The sequence below is a fragment of the Pseudonaja textilis genome, unplaced genomic scaffold (genome assembly GCF_049901715.1).
Source record: "Pseudonaja textilis isolate UNSWEBS1 unplaced genomic scaffold, rPseTex1.2 PTEXSCF20, whole genome shotgun sequence".
Taxonomy (NCBI): domain Eukaryota; kingdom Metazoa; phylum Chordata; class Lepidosauria; order Squamata; family Elapidae; genus Pseudonaja; species Pseudonaja textilis.
In genome coordinates this window covers 185989-205376 of record NW_028262864.1, presented here as the reverse complement: position 1 = coordinate 205376, position 19388 = coordinate 185989, and the positions used below count along the sequence as shown (strand labels likewise).

General features: G+C 51.1%; 1 pseudogene; it reads left to right on the top strand.

Moving 5' to 3' along the window:
* LOC148123732 (syntaxin-1B-like) overlaps positions 1-15868 on the top strand; it is a 130450-nt pseudogene extending 114582 nt beyond the window's left edge.
* Positions 15869-19388: the final 3520 nt, after the last annotated feature.

Genomic DNA, 19388 nt, shown 5'->3' with positions numbered 1-19388 from the left:
AGATGAGGGAACAGAAGGGGAACTCACCAAATCTTCAGATGATACTAAGCTGGCAGGAATAGCTAACGCCCAAGAAGATAGGCTCAAGATCCAGATGGATCTTGACAGACTAGAACACGGCTGTATCTAACAAAATGAAATTCAATGTAGAGAAAAGTAAAGTTCTACACTTAGGCAAGAAAAACCAAAAGTACACATATAGACTGGGTAAAACCAGGCTCAATAGCAGTAACTGTGAGAGGGATCTTGGAGTCTTAGTGGACAACCAGCTAAATATGAGCCAGCAGTGTGCAGCAGCAGCCAAAAAAGCTAATGCAATCCTAAATTGTATTAACAGAGGGATACAATCAAGATCAAGGGAAGTACTAATACCACTCTATAAAGCCTTAGTAAGACCACACCTAGAGTACTGCATCCAGTTTTGTTCACCATGTTATAAAAAAGATGTTGAGATTCTAGAAAAGCTACAGAGAAGAGCAACCAGGATGATTAGGGACTGGAGGCTAAAACATACAATCTAACCTAAACGATTTGCAGGAACTGGGCTTGGCTAGTCTAGTGAAGAAAAGGACCAGGGAGACATGATAGCGGTCTTCCAATATTTGAGGGGCTGCCACAGAGAGGAACAGGTCAAGCTATTTTCTAAAGCACCTGTAGGCCAGACAAAGAATAATAGATGGAAACTGAACAAGGAGAGATTTAACCTGGAAATAAGAAGAAAATTTCTGACAGCGAGAGCAATCAACCAATGGAACAGCTTGCCCTCGGAAGTTGTGGGAGGGCCATCACTTGAGACTTTCAAGAAGAGATTGGACTGCCATTTGTCAGAAATGGTGTAGGGTCTCCCACTTGGGCAGGGGGTTGGACAAGATGACCTACAAGGTCCCTTCCAACTCTGATTATCTGTATCTGTAAAAAGGTGGGAAAAAGGGAAACTGCCCCTTCTCACCCAGCAGCCAATCATAACATAGATTGCCTCATGCAGGAGACTGCACTCTTCAACCAGTCAACTATAATTGTGCGTTGTGGCCCATTACAGAATACACTTTACTGTTCCAGCTATTAAATATCTTAACATTTAACATTTTAACACTGAAACTAATCCCACACATGTGGTCTCTCTCCACCACCACCACCCCGAGACTTTCTGGATGTTTTTTTTTTCTAGTAGAAATCTTCTTCTCCCTTGAAGCTACTAAATCTATATGTGGGTTTTGTTTTGGTTTGTTTGGGTTGTTTTTGTAATTGTTCCGGACTAGCAGGCTCGAAGCCTGCAAACCTGATTGGCCCGCTGATAACCGATCGTGATTGGCCGCCATAGACTGATGCTGATAACCTCCCAGATCTAACAGTAATCACTTCCTTTGCTTAGCTAAGACCAATTTCCAAACTTTGGCCCTATCTGCTTTCCTACCTTAAACACCATAGATGCAACAGGTTTTCAAATTAAGATTTAAAAAAAAACCTGAAAAAAGCTGATCACCGGGTTCCTGATTTACACCTTAACCATATTTTGGGGCATAGAATTTGACTCAAAAAGATACACAATAGAAACCCCAGTTCCCTTCCTTTTTCATTTCAATGGAATCAAATCTTCCTTGAAACAGAGGATGAGAGAGAAGGGTTTTTTTTAACCTTCAGCAGGGTTATAGCTCTCTATCTTTTTTTCTCTCTACACCCATCCCTCCAACCTTATCTATATCTGTTAAGTTCCGAAGAAAGGGGAGGCCACACCAGAGCATTCTGTAACACGCTTTATTCAGGGGGAATAAAGGGGGCTGTCGCGTCTGCAGCTAACAGCAGACTAGCTAGCGAACAGCGACTAGCTCGACCTAGCAGCCGGCTTTTATAGCCGGCTGTCAAAGGGAGCCAGCCAATGGGGGTTGCAAACACCCCCACAGGATGGATGGACCTGATAGAGAACTTGTGTTAGTCCCAGGGACATAACACTCCTTCCCCCCAGATACGAACACGAGTAGTCCTTTAAATAAGCGGGCGGCTTGTGCGAGCGTCCAGACCGGCGCAGTTCTGGCGAGACACAAGGTGGCAAGGAGTTCTGGGAGTCTGGAACTGTCTCTGCTGGACCCTCGGATCGAACTGGGGTCCGCCTGGCGTATGGAATGGTCACAGCCCCGGGTTGGATTGTTAAATTGTCATTGTCACGCAACCCGGTGGTGTCGCTGGTTGGAACGGCTGACGCCTCTGTAGGACGGTCCCGGTCTACCGTCCGTTCTCTTGGCTCGGCTGGTGATGACTGGTCACTCTGGAGGTTGCAGCTGGGATTCGGATGCGGCGATTGGACAGTCACCGGAGTCCCTGGATCAGCGTTGGCATGTTCGCTCTGGCGACTTCTTATCTGGTCCAGATGCCTCCGCCATATACGACCATCCTCTAGCTGGACGCGGTATGATCTTGGGCGGTGATGGCCACGATCTTTCCGGTACCCACAGTGGATCGCCTGCGTAGTTTCTGGCAGTGAACACTTGGTCCTGTAACATAAAACTCCTGACCCTACTGTTAGAACCAATTGGTGTGTCAGGGCAATAGTGGGGATGCAGTCTATCTAATACTGTCCTTAAGCGTCTGCCCATCAGTAACTCGGGATTTGTTTGTGACAGTACAAGGGGTCGAGTGTTGGCTTAAAAGAAAACGAGAGAGTCTGGAGTGCCAGTCATCTTGAGTGAATCTTGCCAATGCTTCTTTTCTGTCCTAACGGCTCTCTCTGCCAACCCATTGCTGGCAGGGTGAAAGGGAGCCGTTAGGATATGCCGGATGCCCAGGTTGGTGACATACCGGCTGAATTCTGTGGAGGCAAATTGGGGGCCATTATCTGAGACTATGGTGTCAGGTAGACCATGTGTAACAAATAAGCGGGTCAGAGCCTGGGCAACTGCTCGGGTGGTAGTTGTGAGTAGGAGGGCCACATCTATCCATTTGGAGAATGAATCCACGACCACTAAGAAAGTCTTGCCGTGGAAGGGACCTGCCAGGTCAATGTGCAATCGTGACCACGGTGCGTTGGCACTCTCCCATTTGGTTGGGGTAGCAATCGGTGGTGCTGGCCTGGATTCTTGGCAGGGCGGCAGGAGCTTACCCATTTCGCGATTTCGTCGTCCATGCCGGGCCACCATACATAACTCCGAGCCAATGCTTTCATCCGGACGATGCTGGGGTGTCCCTTGTGTAACGCTTTCAGGACGGGCGTACGCAGCGGTTTTGGAATGACCACTCTGGTCCCCCATAGTAGGCAGCCCTGTAAACTGGAAAGTTCCTGCTGGCGGGTTTTAAACGGTGAGAAATCAGTTGACAGATTACTGCCCGGCCACCCTCCTCCGTACCCAGTCCAGGACCTGGGCGATAAGTTTGTCTTTCTTGGAGTGGAGAGCTATGTCACCAGCGGTGACTGGGATGTTAAACTCACTGGCATCGAAAATTGCATGGACCGGGTCCGGGTCCTCCACGGGTGCTGGCAACGGGCAGCGGCTGAGAGCATCGGCGTGGCTAAGGTTTTTTCCTGGGCGGTGAACCAGTTTGTACGAGTAAGCCGCCAGGAATAAGGTCCACCTAGTCATCCTGGGAGACAAGACTTGTGGTGTTTGTTTTTCTCCAGAGAGGAGTCCCAACAGAGGTTTGTGATCTGTGACAAGTTCAAAATTGTGCCCAAAAAGAAATTCATGGAATTTTTTGACCGCAGCAACGGCGGCTAGGGCCTCTTTGTCGATTTGGCTATAGTTACGCTCGGTTGTTGACAGGGTTCGAGAAAAAAATGCGATTGGAGCTTCGGTGCCGTTGGGAAGTCTGTGGCTTAAAACAGCCCCAATTCCAAAAGGTGAGGCATCTGCAGCTAAGACTAGAGGGAGGCGCTGGTCAAATTGAATTAGGACAGCGTCTGAAGTGATTAGCGTTTTGACTGCCTTAAAGGCATGTTCCTCTTTGGGTCCCCAATGCCATGGAGTGTTTTTGTCTAGAAGTCTATGCAACGGTTCGGCTACTGATGCCTTGTGGGGTAGGAACGACGCATAGAAATTTAGCAGACCCAGGAAGGCTTGTAATTCTGACTTGGAAGAAGGAGTGGGTGCCTCATGAATGGCTTTGACCTTGGACTCCACCGGGTGGATGCCTGAGGCGTCTATTTTATACCCAAGAAAGTCCACCTGCTTAGTGGCGATGGCACATTTTTCCCTTTTTAGTTTGAGGCCATGCTGCCTAAACCTATCCAATACCGCTCTGACTCTGAGGAAAAGTTGGGGTCTGTCCCTGGCTGAAACCAAGATGTCATCAAAGCACGGAACTACGCCAGGGAGGCCTTGCAGTATCCGTTCCATTAATGACTGGAAAATACCTGGGGCGACGCTGACGCCAAATTGGAGGCGCTTGCATCGAAAAGCCCCTCTGTGGGTGACAATTGTTTGCAATTCGGCCGTTTGGTTATCCACAGGAAATTGCTGGTACGCCTGTGACATATCCAATTTGGCGAATATGGTTCCCGGTTCAAATGTGTGTAGTAAGTGTTGGATTACTGGGACTGGATATGCGCTAGTCTGTAGATAGCGGTTGATTGTGGTCTTGTAGTCAGAACACATTCTTATACTGCCATCTTTTTTAAGGGTGTGACAATTGGAGTCTTCCATTTAGCAAAATCTGTGGGCTCGATCACCCTTGCTTAAGCAATTTATCTAGTTCTGCATCCAGCTTAGAACGCAGAGCAAATGGTACTCTCCGTGGTTTCAAGCGGATGGGGACAGCTTGCGGGTCCACTGAAAAAGAAATGGGCGTACCGTTGTAACAGCCCAATTCATTGCTGAATACATCAGCATAATCTGAAAAAATAGGGTGTCGGTATCGGAAGGTGAGACAGCATGTACTCCCGTTAAGCTAAGGCCGAGATAGGGGAACCAATCCAACCCCAAAAGGCTAGGGAGGGCACCATCCACCACCACTAAAGGCAGATGGCCTTTAAAGGATTTGAATCTAACAAGGAACTTGCCTGTTCCGAGTACTGGAATATTCTTCCCTTGATAATCCCTCAAGGTGAGGCGACTTCTCTGGAGCTGCTTCCTGGACAGGGTAGGTCGTATTTTCTTGAGCGTGCTCCACGAGATGATCGAGAGCGCTGACCCGGTGTCGACTTCCATAAGGCAGGGTTTACCTTCTAAATGGATAGAAAGTGTGATTTTATTAGGGGTCAAAAAGGTATGGTTAGCCTGGTAACACGTATAACAATTTTCTACTTGCCTGGGTGGCTCGGAAGGAGAGTAAAAGGATGATGACCTTTGTGGAGTTGTGTGCATTGCCTGGCAGGCCCTGGCGATGTGGCCCTTCTTGTTGCAATTGTTGCAGGTGGCGTTCCTAAACCTGCAAGTTGTTCTTGCATGGGACCCCCTGCAGGAGAGGCACAACAGGTTGTGTTTAGGTGTGCTGCTGTTTTTAGTCTAGCTCCTACCTGAGGCTGTTTGAAGGGTTTGAGGCGATGGACCTCTGAGTGCTCGATGGAGTCTTCTTCGCTTACCACTTCCTCGGAGTGGACAGTGACCGGGTTGGCTTTGGTTGCGCTACCTTGAATTTCAGCGGCCGACTGAGTTGCTAGTTCTGCTGCCAAAGCTTCTTCGATTGCCTGAGTGAGGTTGAGGTCTTTCCTGGCCAGCAAACGCCTCTGTAATTTTATATCTCTGACTCCACAGACGAGTTGATCCAGGAGCATATCGTCTAGGTAATTTCTGAATTCGCAGTGGAGTGCTGCGGTTCTCAAAGCGGCCATATACTGATTGACAGATTCCCCATCTGCTTGTTTCCTCATACGAAAGGCGAAGCGTCTCACTATCTGTGATGGCTTTGGGGAGTAATGATTGGAGAGTGTCTCCAACAGCTCGGACCAAGGAACGTTCTTCAATTCTCTAGGGGCGAATAGCGCCGTGGCGGTATCGAATACTGCGGCCCCGCAGTAACTCAGGAAGTACGACTTCTTCCTGTTCTCTGTAGCATCGGCCAGACCGATGGCATCAATGTAGTGATTGAAGCGGTTCCTGTAAGAGTCCCACTTGTCTTCATCTGGCTTGAATGGTGGAAATGCTGGATTTGAATTCATGTTGAAGTTCAGTCTGTTGTAGACTGACCAATCTCACTGGGAATGCAATGGCCCTGATAAGTGTGGCAGCTGCAGTGCGCGCAGTGCTGCTTCAGCTCTATAGGATCTCTCTGGGTTACACGCTCTATGTGGCTATGGCTGTATAGCCGTAACTGACTTCAGTTTGAAAATCGCGCCTTACAAGGCGTGGCGGCTATGGCTGTAGCCCCGTGCTGACAGCTATTCAAAATGCGCGCCTAATTGTATCCTGGCGGCTGTGAGTGCAGCGCCAGAACTTCACTAACAGCAGAATCCGAACTGTGACGGTTGGATTCTGTGTTCAATGCTGGGCGGCTGAGGTTTCAGTGCCCTACTTTCACGTAGCTTTTTTAACGAGCGGCTACACGCTCTGTTTTCACCTTCGCAATCCACAACTGACCGAGCTCTCAGCGACGCGGCTACGGTTCAGCGTTTGGTGTGTGATTCAGCTCTTGTTAGTTGCTGCTGGTTGGCCTGATCCCATCCTCGTCGCCAATGTTAAGTTCCGAAGAAAGGGGAGGCCACACCAGAGCATTCTGTAACACGCTTTATTCAGGGGGAATAAAGGGGGCTGTCGCGTCTGCAGCTAACAGCAGACTAGCTAGCGAACAGCGACTAGCTCGACCTAGCAGCCGGCTTTTATAGCCGGCTGTCGAAGGGAGCCAGCCAATGGGGGTTGCAAACGCCCCCACAGGATGGACGGACCTGATAGAGAACTTGTGTTAGTCCCGGGGACATAACAATATCTATATCTATATCTATCTCTATCTCTATCTATCTATCTATCTATCTATCTATGCTTTGCCTCATTTTCTTCCCTAGCATTCCACCCTATATCTGGCAAGTTTGTGGAGGTGATGACAGAATACAACACAACTCAATCTAAATATAGAGATCGATGCAAAGATCATATCCAGAGACAGCTGGAGATAAGTATGTCTGTTTACCTTTTTAAGTGTTTGTGTCAGCGTTCTGAGTAACACACCCAAAGAAATCAGCCAGGTTTGATTCAGAGTTGACAGTTTGGCTTTAAAAAGGGGGTGCTCCTAATGCCTTTAAAAAAACAAACACATCCCTTGTGTTCTTCTTAGATGGTAAAATATTAAATGCATTACCCCAGAAGAGATGGATCATGCAGGTTGGAAGGGGAGGGGAAAACCTTTGTGACATTAGTTGTAAGAAAGATGAGAGCAGCACATGAATGTTTCTGCTTCTGACATGAATAAATAAACAAACAAGCACATAAATAGGTGCAGACTGGAACTTACAGAAGATAATATTTGTAGCTCAGAGATGAACTGTAGGGTCCTTGGTCCTTTCTGAATTTGGTTGTTTTCTTCCAGATGTTGCATTACCCAACTATGTAACATTATCAGTTCTACTGAGTATATAAGCGAGTGAGGCCCTCTTTGAGGGAGATGGGCAGTTTAGAAACATGAAATATAAATACATAAAAATAAATAAACAGAAATCAAACTCTACACTGACTAGCACTGATGATGTTACCTTGTCAGATAATGAAATGTTTGCAATGTTGATGGTCTTTTGAAACCCAGCAGATTAGGTGCCATTTAGAACTCAGAAGGAATTGTTGGAAGAATTATCCTTCTGGGTTCAGTTCCACGTGAGGAAAAAGACACTGGAAACATTGGAGGCTGTTTGGAAAGATGGTTTAATGGTGGATGTTCTGTACGGACATTTCCATTCTTGAAATCCGGCAGCTCGGATTGGTCAAAGCGCGCAGCCACCGGATTGGTTGAGCGCGTGGCAGTGATTGGCCGTTCGGAATCGACCGCGATTGGCTGAGCCGATCGCGGGCGATTCGAACGGTTGTCATTGGCCGCCGCGCCTGGCACCAGATCCATTTAAGCCGCGGCTTTTCCCCACTGACTTCACTTGTGTTTTCCCACTTATAAATAAGCTGAACCAAGTCACTGCCTCGCATCTTTTATCCGTATCGGCGAAACGACTCTGGCGACGAGGGTGGGATTTTGAAACAAGTCCCACACCGCACGTGGCTCACGGAACCACAACCGGCAGCATGGCCAGCGGCAACGTGCCACCCGCTCCCTTCAACCAAGCTGCTGAGGACTGGGAATCCTACATAGATAGATTCCTCATGTTCTTGGAGAGCAGCAACCTCAAGGACGCGAATGGGCAGAGGAAACGGGCCATCTTCCTAACTCACTGCGGGCCCGCAGTGTTTAAAATGGCAAAGGCCCTCGCCAAACCCCTCGACGTGAAGACCATGGACTGGGCCGATCTCAAACCCCTGCTGCGAAGTCACTACGCGCCCGCCGTGCCCACCCTCATCCGTTGGCACGAGTTCTACCGACGCGATCAAAAAGAGGGCGAGAGTATCAGCGACTTCGTGGCTGATCTCAGGGACCTCGGGGGCCTGTGCGGGTTCACCGACCTCGACGAAGCCCTGCGGGACCGCGTCGTCCTCGGTCTCAAGGACCCCGTCCTGCAGAGCCAGATCATGGCAAAGGGCGACATATCCCTCACCGACGCCCTCGCCGAGGCCACCGCAGCAGAAGCGACCCATAGATCGGCGGCCTGAATGCGGCAAACCAGCACCACGGAGCACCCAACCACGACCGATACGGCTGCAAACCCCGAGAGATGGCCCGAGACCGACCACAGAGCGGCCGCATCTACACACAACGGCGATCTTGAATCCCCCTCCGAATCCGAGGACGACGAGAAGACATCCACCGACTGCAGACAGGGCGCGACCGGCGCGAGCAGCGGAGCCGCAAATTGAAGTTCCAGTGCGCCGGTTGTGGTGGCGAACACCCGCGGTCGGAATGCCGGTTCTTTGATACGATATGCCGGCATTGCGACAAGCGGGGCCACATCGCCAAGGTCTGCCGTTTCAAACGAAACTACAGCCCCCGGCGCCGAGACGGCAGCCCAAGGAGACGCGACAGCACCCCCCCGAGGAACCGCGACCGAAACCTCGAGAGCTGATGGAGCCGGGAAGCAAGGAACCGACGTTTTAATGAGAACCGCCAACGCGAGGAAACACACCAAACAATCATCGTCGGCCAATCTTCCAACTGGGATGGCCGAAAGGTCCACGTGGAGGTCGCCATTGAAGACCGCCCCTGCAAGATGGAAGTGGACTCCGGGTCCTACCTATCCATGGTCGCATGGCAGGAAATCAAGCGTCTAGTGCCCTCCATACAACAGCGTGAGCTAGGAAGCCAGAAACTCATCCTCAAGGACTACCAGGGGAATCGCATCCCCGTGGTAGGAATCGGACATTTCAAAGTCACATTTAAAGGGCACACCGAAATACTTCCCCTGACTGTCGTCGAGAAGGACCGCCCCAGCCTCCTGGGACTCCAATGGTTCGCGCCATTAGGAATAGAGGTGACCGGCACCAACCACGTCGCCGAGGCAGACTGGGAGGAGCAGCTCGTGCGGGATTTCCAAGAGGTCTTCGACGGCAGCCTAGGCAAGTACCGAGGGCCCCCAATAACCTTCAGCCTAGACCCCACCATTGCCCCAATCCGCCTCAAGCCCCGGCGAGTACCCTTTGCCCTCCGCCCAAAAATCGATGAGCAATTAAATAAGCTCATCGAACAGGGAGTACTTGAGCCAACGGACCATGCTAGATGGGAGACCCCTATAGTCACCCCAGTGAAACCAGACGGGTCAGTGAGAATCTGCGGGGACTATAAGGCCACCCTCAATCGCGCGCTGCAACAAAGCGCCTACCCCGTCCCAGTAGTGCAGCACCTTCTACACTCACTGGGGGGGGGCAAGGTTTTCGCCAAACTCGACCTGGCCCAAGCTTACCAGCAACTGCCGGTCGATGAGGAAACCGCGGAAGCGCAGACCATAGTCACACACCGCAGGGCATTTCGCTGCAAGAGACTCCAGTTCGGAGTCAGCATAGCCCTGGGGGTGTTCCAAAGTTTAATGGAGGGGCTTCTCCGGGGGATAAGAGGGGTAGTACCCTATTTTGACGACGTGCTGGTATCCGCGGCTGACCAAAAACAATTGGAAAGCCGCCTGAGGGAGGTGCTTCAAAGGTTCCAAAACGCAGGGCTAAAAGTCAAGAGAGAGAAATGCCAACTGCGCACAACACGAGTAGAATTCCTAGGGTACCTCCTAGACCAGCACGGAATCCACCCAACCGAGGGGAAAATCAAAGCCATCAAGGAAGCCCCAAGACCCAGAAACAAAACCGAATTACAAGCGTTCCTGGGGTTGATTAACTTCTATAATGTTTTCCTGCCCCAAAAGGCAACCATGGCGGAACCGTTGCATAGGCTGCTCGATAAGGCAGCCACCTGGACTTGGGGAAGACGAGAAGAAGACGCATTCAACAAAACAAAAGACCTGCTCACATCGGATGCTGTTCTCATCCAGTACAGCGAGACACTACCCATCACGGTAACTTGCGACGCATCCCCCTTCGGCGTCGGAGCCATCCTCAGCCACACCCTCGCCGACGGAAAAGAAGCCCCCATCGCTTTCTTTTCAAGGACCCTCTCAAAACCAGCCAACTGGATAAAGAGGCCCTGGCAATCGTCGCAGCCGTAAAGAAGTTCCACGAATACCTTTATGGCAGGACTTTCTCCATCATCACAGATCACAAGCTGCTGCTCGGAATACTGGCGGGGGACAGGGCCACCCCAAACATCCTATCTCCAAGGATGACAAGGTGGTCCGAATTCCTCGCCGCCTACAATTACCGGCTAAACCACCGCCCCGGTAAGTCAATCCCACACGCGGATGCACTGAGCCGCACGCCATTGCCCACCCTGGACGCTGACCCAGCACCCACCACATCCACCCTGAGCATAGAGACTTTACCCAACCTCCCCCTAACCGCGTCAGACATTGCCCTGGCAACAAATAAAGACAAACGTCTGGCGCGGGTTCTAAGATGGGTGGAAAAAGGGTGGCTGGAAAGGGAACGAGGATGACCAATTCAGAGCTTTCCGGAATCGCCAAACAGAACTCTTCACGCAAAAGGGTTGTTTGCTGTGGGGGGATAGAGTCATAGTTCCGGAGAAACTGCAGAAAAAAGTCCTGGGCATGCTGCACGAGGGGCACCCTGGCATCGTTAGGACAAAAGCCCTGGCCAGAAGTCACGCCTGGTGGCCAGGGATGGACAAAGAGATTGAAGCCTGGGTGGCCTCCTGCAAGCAGTGCCAAGAATCCAAACCAAGCCCCCCCGCCGCCCCGGTCCTAGAATGGGAAACCCCCAGAGGGCCATGGTCCCGGATTCATATAGATTTCGCGGGACCTACCAGAGGACACACCTTCCTGGTGACCGTAGACGCTTACTCCAACTGGCTGGAGGTAAGCAACATGAGAACAACCACCACAGAAGCCGTCACCAAGGAGCTCAGCAAGCTGTTCACAACCCACGGCCTCCCTGATGTCATCGTATCGGACAACGGCCCCCAGTTCACTGCACTACCCTTTGAAAGATTCCTAGTGGAACGAGGGATCCGACACGCGTTAACGGCACCAGCACACCCGGCGGCGAACGGAAGGGCGGAGAAAATGGTCCAATTCACGAAAAGGACCATCCAAAAAATCGAAACCGGGGACATACAAGACAAGATCAACCGGATGCTACTCATACAGCACATAACCCCGAACACAACAACAAACAAGAGCCCAGTGGAGCTGCTCATGGGGAGGAAGCTGCGATCACCACTCGACCGCCTGCACCCCACATACAACCCAGAGAAGCCCCCCGACTCCACCAGCAAGCACCGGACATTCGCACCTGGAGACACCGTCTACGCAAAAAAACCTCACCGGGGACCCTCTCTGGATACCGGCAACGATAACCCAGGTAACGGGTCCCCATTCGTACCGACTACAAACGACCGACGGGCGAGCGTGGAAACGGCACATCGACCAGTTAAGGTCGAGAACCACCGCGGGAAACACAACCGACACGCAAGCACCAGAAACAGAAGGGAACCACCAAGACACCAACCAAGAGGGGAGGGAAAGCCCCAAAGAACAAGAAAGACAAAACCACCCAAAAAGGAACCAACAGTACTCACCATCCGAAGCACCAGAGAGCGACCCACTCGAAGCCTCGCCTGGAAACAGCAGCCGAGCCAGCTCGACCAGGCCGGGAAGCCCAAGAGGGAGCAGCCAAGCCAGCTCAACCGGCCTGGGAAGCCCGAGCGGGAGCAGCAAAGCCAGCAGCTCAACCAGCCCGGGTAGACCAGGAGGGAGCTACGGCGAGAGGCCCGACTCACCCTTCCAGGCGTTTCCATCATCGAGGCGGAGAGCGACAAAGATCCCGACCGAACCAGCCGACAGCCAGGAAACAACTGATCTGCGCAGGTCCAGTCGGAAAGCACGGACCCCGCCTACTTATGGGACTACGTTACCGGATTGGTTGAGCGCGCGGCACTGATTGGCTGTTCAGAATCGACCGCGATTGGCTGAGCCGATCACGGGCGATTCGAACGGTTGTCATTGGCCGCCACGCCTGGCACCAGATCCATTTAAGCCGCGGCTTTTCCCCACTCACTTCACTTGTGTTTTCCCACTAATAAATGAGCTGAACCAAGTCACTGCCTCGCGTCTTTTGTCCGTATCGGCGATATGACAGTGGACAGGACCACATGGCTTGGAGCTCCAAAGGAGGATGATCACATGTTTCAAGGTGAAGGAAAAGAGAAGGGAGGGCCAAGATGCTGAGAGACCCTTATATACCCTCTGTTGGGCCCCACCTTAGTGTTTCCTGCTCCTGTGTAAGAAATGTATCCCATTGGCTGTCAGACTTCCAGGGGTGGGGGTCTTAACTAACTTTGTAGGCTTTGTCTGGACCACATGGCTGCTACAATCTTCCCAGGCCAGGTGGTGAGATGGGTAGAGGCCTTTATTATGTAGAATACTCTGACCTAGGCCTTAATGGCCCATTAGCAAAGGTGGGGGGGCTGAGTTTCTGCCTCTCTGAGGTGAGTTTCTGCTTCTGAGTTTCTACTCTTTTTAGGGGAAATATCCTGCCTTTTTAATATTTCCCAGGATATTTCAATTTTCTAGGAGAGGGGTGTGTGCTAACTTTGGAATGCAGCTCCAAAGAAGGTGGACAGCATTTGAAAATGCCTCCTCCCAAGCCCTGCAGTTGGTGGAATCTAAGTGAAGGGACCTAAAATGAGCCCCTTCTGCAAAATCTTCTGAGTCAGGCAGAATAAATTAGGAGAAGGTGGTCCAAATGAGATCTGGTTCCTATGCCACTCCACAGCAGCATAGTTTCCCCTTGTACTAGTCATTGATGGGAAGCTTCCTTTTAGAAGTGATGGTTTTAAACCCCTTAGAAACAAGCAAAACAAAACACAAATTCGGGCATTTCCTCCTTAACCAAAGGGGGAGGCAAGGCAGTTTGGGAATTAGCCTAGAAGCAAGCTGGATCCTATGAGACAGTGCTATATCACACAATATAGTCAGGGGTGGGATTCAAATTTTGTAACAACTGGTTTTGTGGGCATGGCTTAATTTGTGGGTGTAGCTTGGTCATGTGACCAGGTGGGCATGGTTTGGTGGTCATGTGACTGGGAGGGCGTGACTTGGTGGCTGTGTGACTGGGTGGGCGTGGCCATGTGACTGGCAAACCACAAGTGGTTCTCGCTTAATGGCTGGTTGCTTAGCAAGTGTTCTAATTTATGACTGATCTTCCCAGAGCTACTCGACCTGTTTTGGGAGTTTTGACAGCCATGCACACACACACACACACACACACACACACACACACACACACACTTCTATTCTTTGATTCTGTAAGGATCTCCTGCTGGAGCAGGGGGTTGGACTAGATGACCTCTGAGTTCCCTTGCAAGCCAGCCCTAGATCGCTGTGCTGCTTCAAAGTCTTCTGAAGCCAGGGTTTGTGTCCTTCCTTCCTCTCCTTTTTTTCTCTCTCCCTCCCTCCCTCCCTCCCTCCTTCCATGGATTTATCTATCCATCCATATATCTCATTCACTTTCTCCTCTCTCCCTCTCTCTCTTTCTGTCTTTCTTTCTTTCTCTTTTTTTGTCCCTTCCTTCCATCCCCCCTTTCACTTCCTTTCTCTCTCCCTTTTTCTCTTTCCCTTTTCTCTTTTTTCTTGTCTCTTCCTTCTCTCTTTCTCTCTCTTTCCCTCTCTCCTTCCCTCTCTCTTTCCCTCTTTCTCTCTCTCCCCCTCTCTTCCTCCCTCTCTCTTTCTTTCTCTCTCTCTCCCTCTCTCTCTTTCCCTCTTTCTCTCTCTCTCTCTCTGTCCCTTCCCTTCCTCCTTCCCTCTCTCCTTCTAAAGCTAGGAGACCCACCTGAAACACACACACACACTTCCAACATTGCTCGTTAACTTACATTCTTCCTGGCCAGTCTCCTAGAGTCCCAGGGACCGGGTGCAATTGTCCGCACCCAGTCCCGCATTGCCCAGAAAAGTCGGCAGGCAAGGCTTCCAGGTCCAACAAAGGGGCTGGGGGCAGGACTTCCTCCCCTCCCTCAAGCTCCCACCCTGCTGGCATCCCGACTGCCTGCAAAGTGCAAACTTAACTTCCTCCCATGGCTGGTGGCAGAGGAAAAGGTGAGCCAGTCAGGGCTGAGCCGTTGCCACTCGGCTGTCTGCCAGCGCACATCTTGTCCCCTGCTGCTGCTTGGATTCTCAGCAGCTGCTGGGGCTTGCGGCTGCCCAGGGGGGTGCAGGAGGCAACCAGGAAGCACGCGTCCACCAGCATTGCCCCTCTGCCTGCCACCCCTCCCTTGCCCAGCCAAGCGTTTTAGCCGAGTGCGGGCCACCAAGGAAGATCCGCTCTCACGAGGCTTGACTTGCACCATTCTCACAGAATGCGGCCCGCATTCAGCCAAAGCGTGCAGGCCGGTGGGTGGAAAGTAAAGGGGCGATGCAGGCCTGGGCACCATAGTGTTGTGCTCCCTGGTTGCCCCCTCCCCCCGCCCCTAGCAGGCAAGGCCAAGCAGCTGTGGAGAATCCAGGCGGGGGACAAGATGCAACAGGTCAGCCCTGGCTTGCCTTTCTCTCTACTACTAGCAAGCCAGGTAAGCTGGAGGCTGGGGATGGTTGCGGGGGAACCTTGCTAGGCCGCGAGAGCCGCATGGGCGGCCCCTGCAGCTCAGCAAGCCAGACAAGTACGGGGGGCAGCTAGCTAGGCCACGAGTGCTGAGGGTGGCAGTGGCACAGCAGTGGCGGCCTAGGCCAGCCTGGGACTCAACCAGGGCTTGTGGCGGTGGTGGCAGCAAGCGGGGAGACAGCAGCAGTAGCGTGGTGGTAGCAGCCTAGGCTGGCCCAGGAGTCAGGACTCAACGGGCTGGCAGCAGCAGCAGCATGTAGCCGCCCAGTGCTTGCAGAACCTCACTCACCTAGGCAGATCATGGTGGAAGGCAGACAGCGATGGATGGATGGCGGGCGAAAGCAGACTTCAGGCAGTGATGGCGCATGGCTAAGGAGGGGTGGGGTGGGTGGGGTTAGAATGCAGTCAGCGATGTTGGGCATGCGCAATAAGGACTGACTGGGCAGGGAGCAGAGAAGCGGGCAGAGAGGGGCGGGGCCAGCCCGTTTTACCAGTTCTCTGAACTACCAGGAATCGTAACAACCGGTTCTACTGTACCTGTCCAAACTGGTAGAATCCCACCCTGCATGTAGCTGTTCCTCATGGCTCTGTTTTTCCTTCTTGCAGCTGGCAGGACAACAACCAATGAAGAGTTAGAAGACATGCTAGAGAGTGGAAAGTTGGCGATTTTCACTGATGATGTATGTATCTGGGCCCTCGATTGACTTACTTGTTCTCTTGGGGTTAGTAGAACAGGTAGAATGCAGCTTGGAAAGCATGTGGAGTTGCTGAGCATTTCAAAGATGGATCTCCCATGGTTGAAAGGTGGCTGCAATAGCAAGCTCTCAAAGAATTTCTGTTAGCCAGCCACAGGTCCTTACAATCAGGAGATGGAGACATGTCCTCTCCCATCCTTCTCCTGCAATTTGGAGCCATTGTGTCTGTTCCGGACTAGCAGGCTCGTAGCCTGCAAATCTGATTGGCCCGCTGAAAGCCGATCGCGATTGGTCGCCATAGACTGATGCGATTGGCCAGTAAACGGGCTGCCGCGATTGGCCCTGCCAAGAGCGGCAAACTCAAATCGCCTTCATTGGCTGCCTAGCCGCAGCCAGCCCTATAAAAGGGGCTGCTGCGGCTGGGGTTAGTTGCTCAGATCTGAAGTCACAAATAAAGAGCTTTAGTTACTATCTGAATCTTGCCTCCGTTCTTGAACCATCCTCCCAGATCTAACACTGGCGACGAGGATGGGATGCGGAGGCAACGAAAGCTATTGAAATTGAGCTAGCCGAAGGAGCACGTGGCTGACAGAGCGCAACGACGGCGACATGGCCAGCAGCGCTATACCACCCGCACCATTCGATCCAGCTAGCGAAGATTGGGACTCATACATGGACAGATTTCAAATGTTCCTGGAGTCCAACAACCTCAAAGATGCCACGCCCAGCAAGAAACGAGCCGTTTTCTAACTCATTGTGGACCAGCCGTTTTAAGATGGCTAAAGCCTTAGCCAAGCCAGCTGAAGTTAAAACCATGGATTGGGACACCCTTGCTCCCATCCTGCGCAACCATTACGCCCCAGCCGTGCCAACTCTCATTCGCAGGCATGAGTTCTACCAGAGGGACCAACGTGAAGGTGAGAGCGTTGGGGATTTTGTGGCAGACCTGAGGAACCTGGGTGGTTTGTGTGGCTTCGCCAACCTCGAAGAAGCCATGAGAGATCGCATCATCCTTGGCCTCAGAGACCCCACCGTCCAGAGCAAGATCATGGCCAAGGGGGACATCTCGCTGCAGATGCCATAGCAGACGCCACAGCAGCCGAAGCCACTCGTAAATCGGCAGCACGAATGCGTCGAACCAGCAGGACCAACCGCCAACCCACCAACGATGCTGGGGAAACTTCAGACAAGTACACATCAACCACCCATCACGAAGACGTCGAGTCATCCTCAGACAGCGAGGAAGAAGAAGTCCACAGGCTCCAGTCAGAACGTGAGCAATGGGACCAGCGGGGTCATAAACCCAACTACCAATGCGCCGGATGTGGGGGAAACCACCCCGATCCGAATGCAGATTCTTAGATGCCATATGCCGTTTTTGCGAGAAACGGGACACATCACGAAGGTATGCAGAAACAAGAGAAATTCCAGCCCCAGACGGAGAGGGAGCAGCCCAAGAGAAACGATGGCAACGCCACCATGCAGAGGGACCGCCCTAGCAACCAGTGGAACCGGTACAGCAGACCCCGAAGGTTTAATGACGCCCAGACGCAGAGGAGGCTCATCAAACCATCACCATCGGCCACGCTTCATCACTTGACGCTAAAAAGATCCGAGTAGAGGTCACGATTGAAAACAAACCTGCAACATGGAAGTCGACTTTGGGTCATCTCTATCCATGGTATCCTGGAGAACACTCAAGCAGCTAATTCCCAACATCCGACGCCAAGACCTCAGCAGTCAGAGACTCATACTAAAAGACTATCAAGGCAACCGGATTCCAGTCGCAGGTACCCGCCATGTGCAGGTCTCGTTCAAGGGACATAAGGCAATTCTACCACTCACCGTCATAGACCGAGACCGGCCAAGTCTATTGGGTCTTCAGTGGTTCGCACCATTAGGAATCGGAATGGCTGGCATCCATCATACTGAAGACAATGACTGGGAGGCGGCCCTCGTCCACGACTTCCAAGAAGTGTTCAACGAAAGCCTAGGCAAGTACAAGGGGTCCCCTATTTCATTTAATCTTTGCCCCAACATAGCACCCATTTGTCTAAAGCCACGCCGAGTTCCCTTTGCTCTTAAATCCAAAATTGACAAGCAACTGGACAAATTAATTGCATAAGGCGTGTTAGAACCTATTGACCACGCCCGATGGGAGACACCAATTGTCACCCCCATAAAACCTGACGGGTCCATAAGAATCTGCGGTGACTACGAGGCCACCCTCAATCACGCTACAGCAGAGCGCCTACCCAGTGCCAGTTGTTCAACATCTCCTGCATTCACTTGGGGTGGCAAAATATTCTGCAAAATTAGATCTGGCCCAAGCGTATCAACAGCTACCAGTTGATCCCGAGACTGCAGAAGCTCAAACTATAGTCACACATCGTGGTGCATTCCAAATGCAACAGGCTCCAGTTCGGTGTAAGCGTAGCCCCAGGCATCTTTCAAAGCCTGATGGAGAGACTATTACAAGGGATAAAAGGGTCGTGCCCTATTTTGATGACGATTAATAGCAGCACCCACAAAAACCAATTAGAAAAACGTCTCAGAACAGTCCTACAGAGGTTCAAAAACGCTGGCCTCAAGGTTAAGAAGGAAAAGTGCCAGCTTTGCACAGAGAGGGTGGAGCTTCTTGGCTACCTCCTTGACAAGCAAGGAATCCACCCCACAGAAAAAAAATTGGCAGCTATCAAAAACGCCCCAAGACCCAAAAACAAAACCGACCTCCAAGCCTTCCTGGGACTTATTAACTTTTATAACATCTTCCTACCCCAGAAGGCGACTGTTGCTGAGCCCCTCCATAGACTACTCGATAAAAGGGCATCCTGGATTTGGGGACATCGGGAGGAACACGCCTTCCAGCAAGTAAAAGACCTCCTTACCTCTAATGCAGTACTAATTCAGTATAATGAGACACTACCTTTGACTGTCACGTGTGATGCCTCACCATTTGGGGTAGGGGCCATCCTGAGCCACGTCCTACCAAACGGCTCAGAAGCACCAATTGCATTTTTTTCACGAACTCTATCAAAAACAGAAAGAAACTATAGCCAATTAGATAAGGAAGCCCTTGCTATTGTCTCTGCAATAAAACGATTTCATGAATATGTTTATGGGAGACCGTTAGATCTAACAGTGTCTCTAATCCAGAGCTAGTGTTAAATCTCCAAGACCAACAGCCCTTGACTGACCATGAGCTTACCCATGAGCTTACCCAGTCTTCTTTGAAAGCTTCCCAAATTTGCGACTTTCACCACATCTTGGTTTTTTTTGTAATAAACTTATTTTATTTAACAAACATTCCATCTTTTCTTTGTACAGTGAGTTGTCTGGGTACATATATCTTGTGCATATTATTTATGGTTAATACAATTTCCTTACCATAACAACAACTATTACATTACATTTTTATTTTGAACTTTTATACATAATATATCTTATCATTATAACCATCCTCTTCTTAACTCCTTCCCCTCTATATTCATACATTCATGTATGTTCTATATATATTACTTCTATGTTC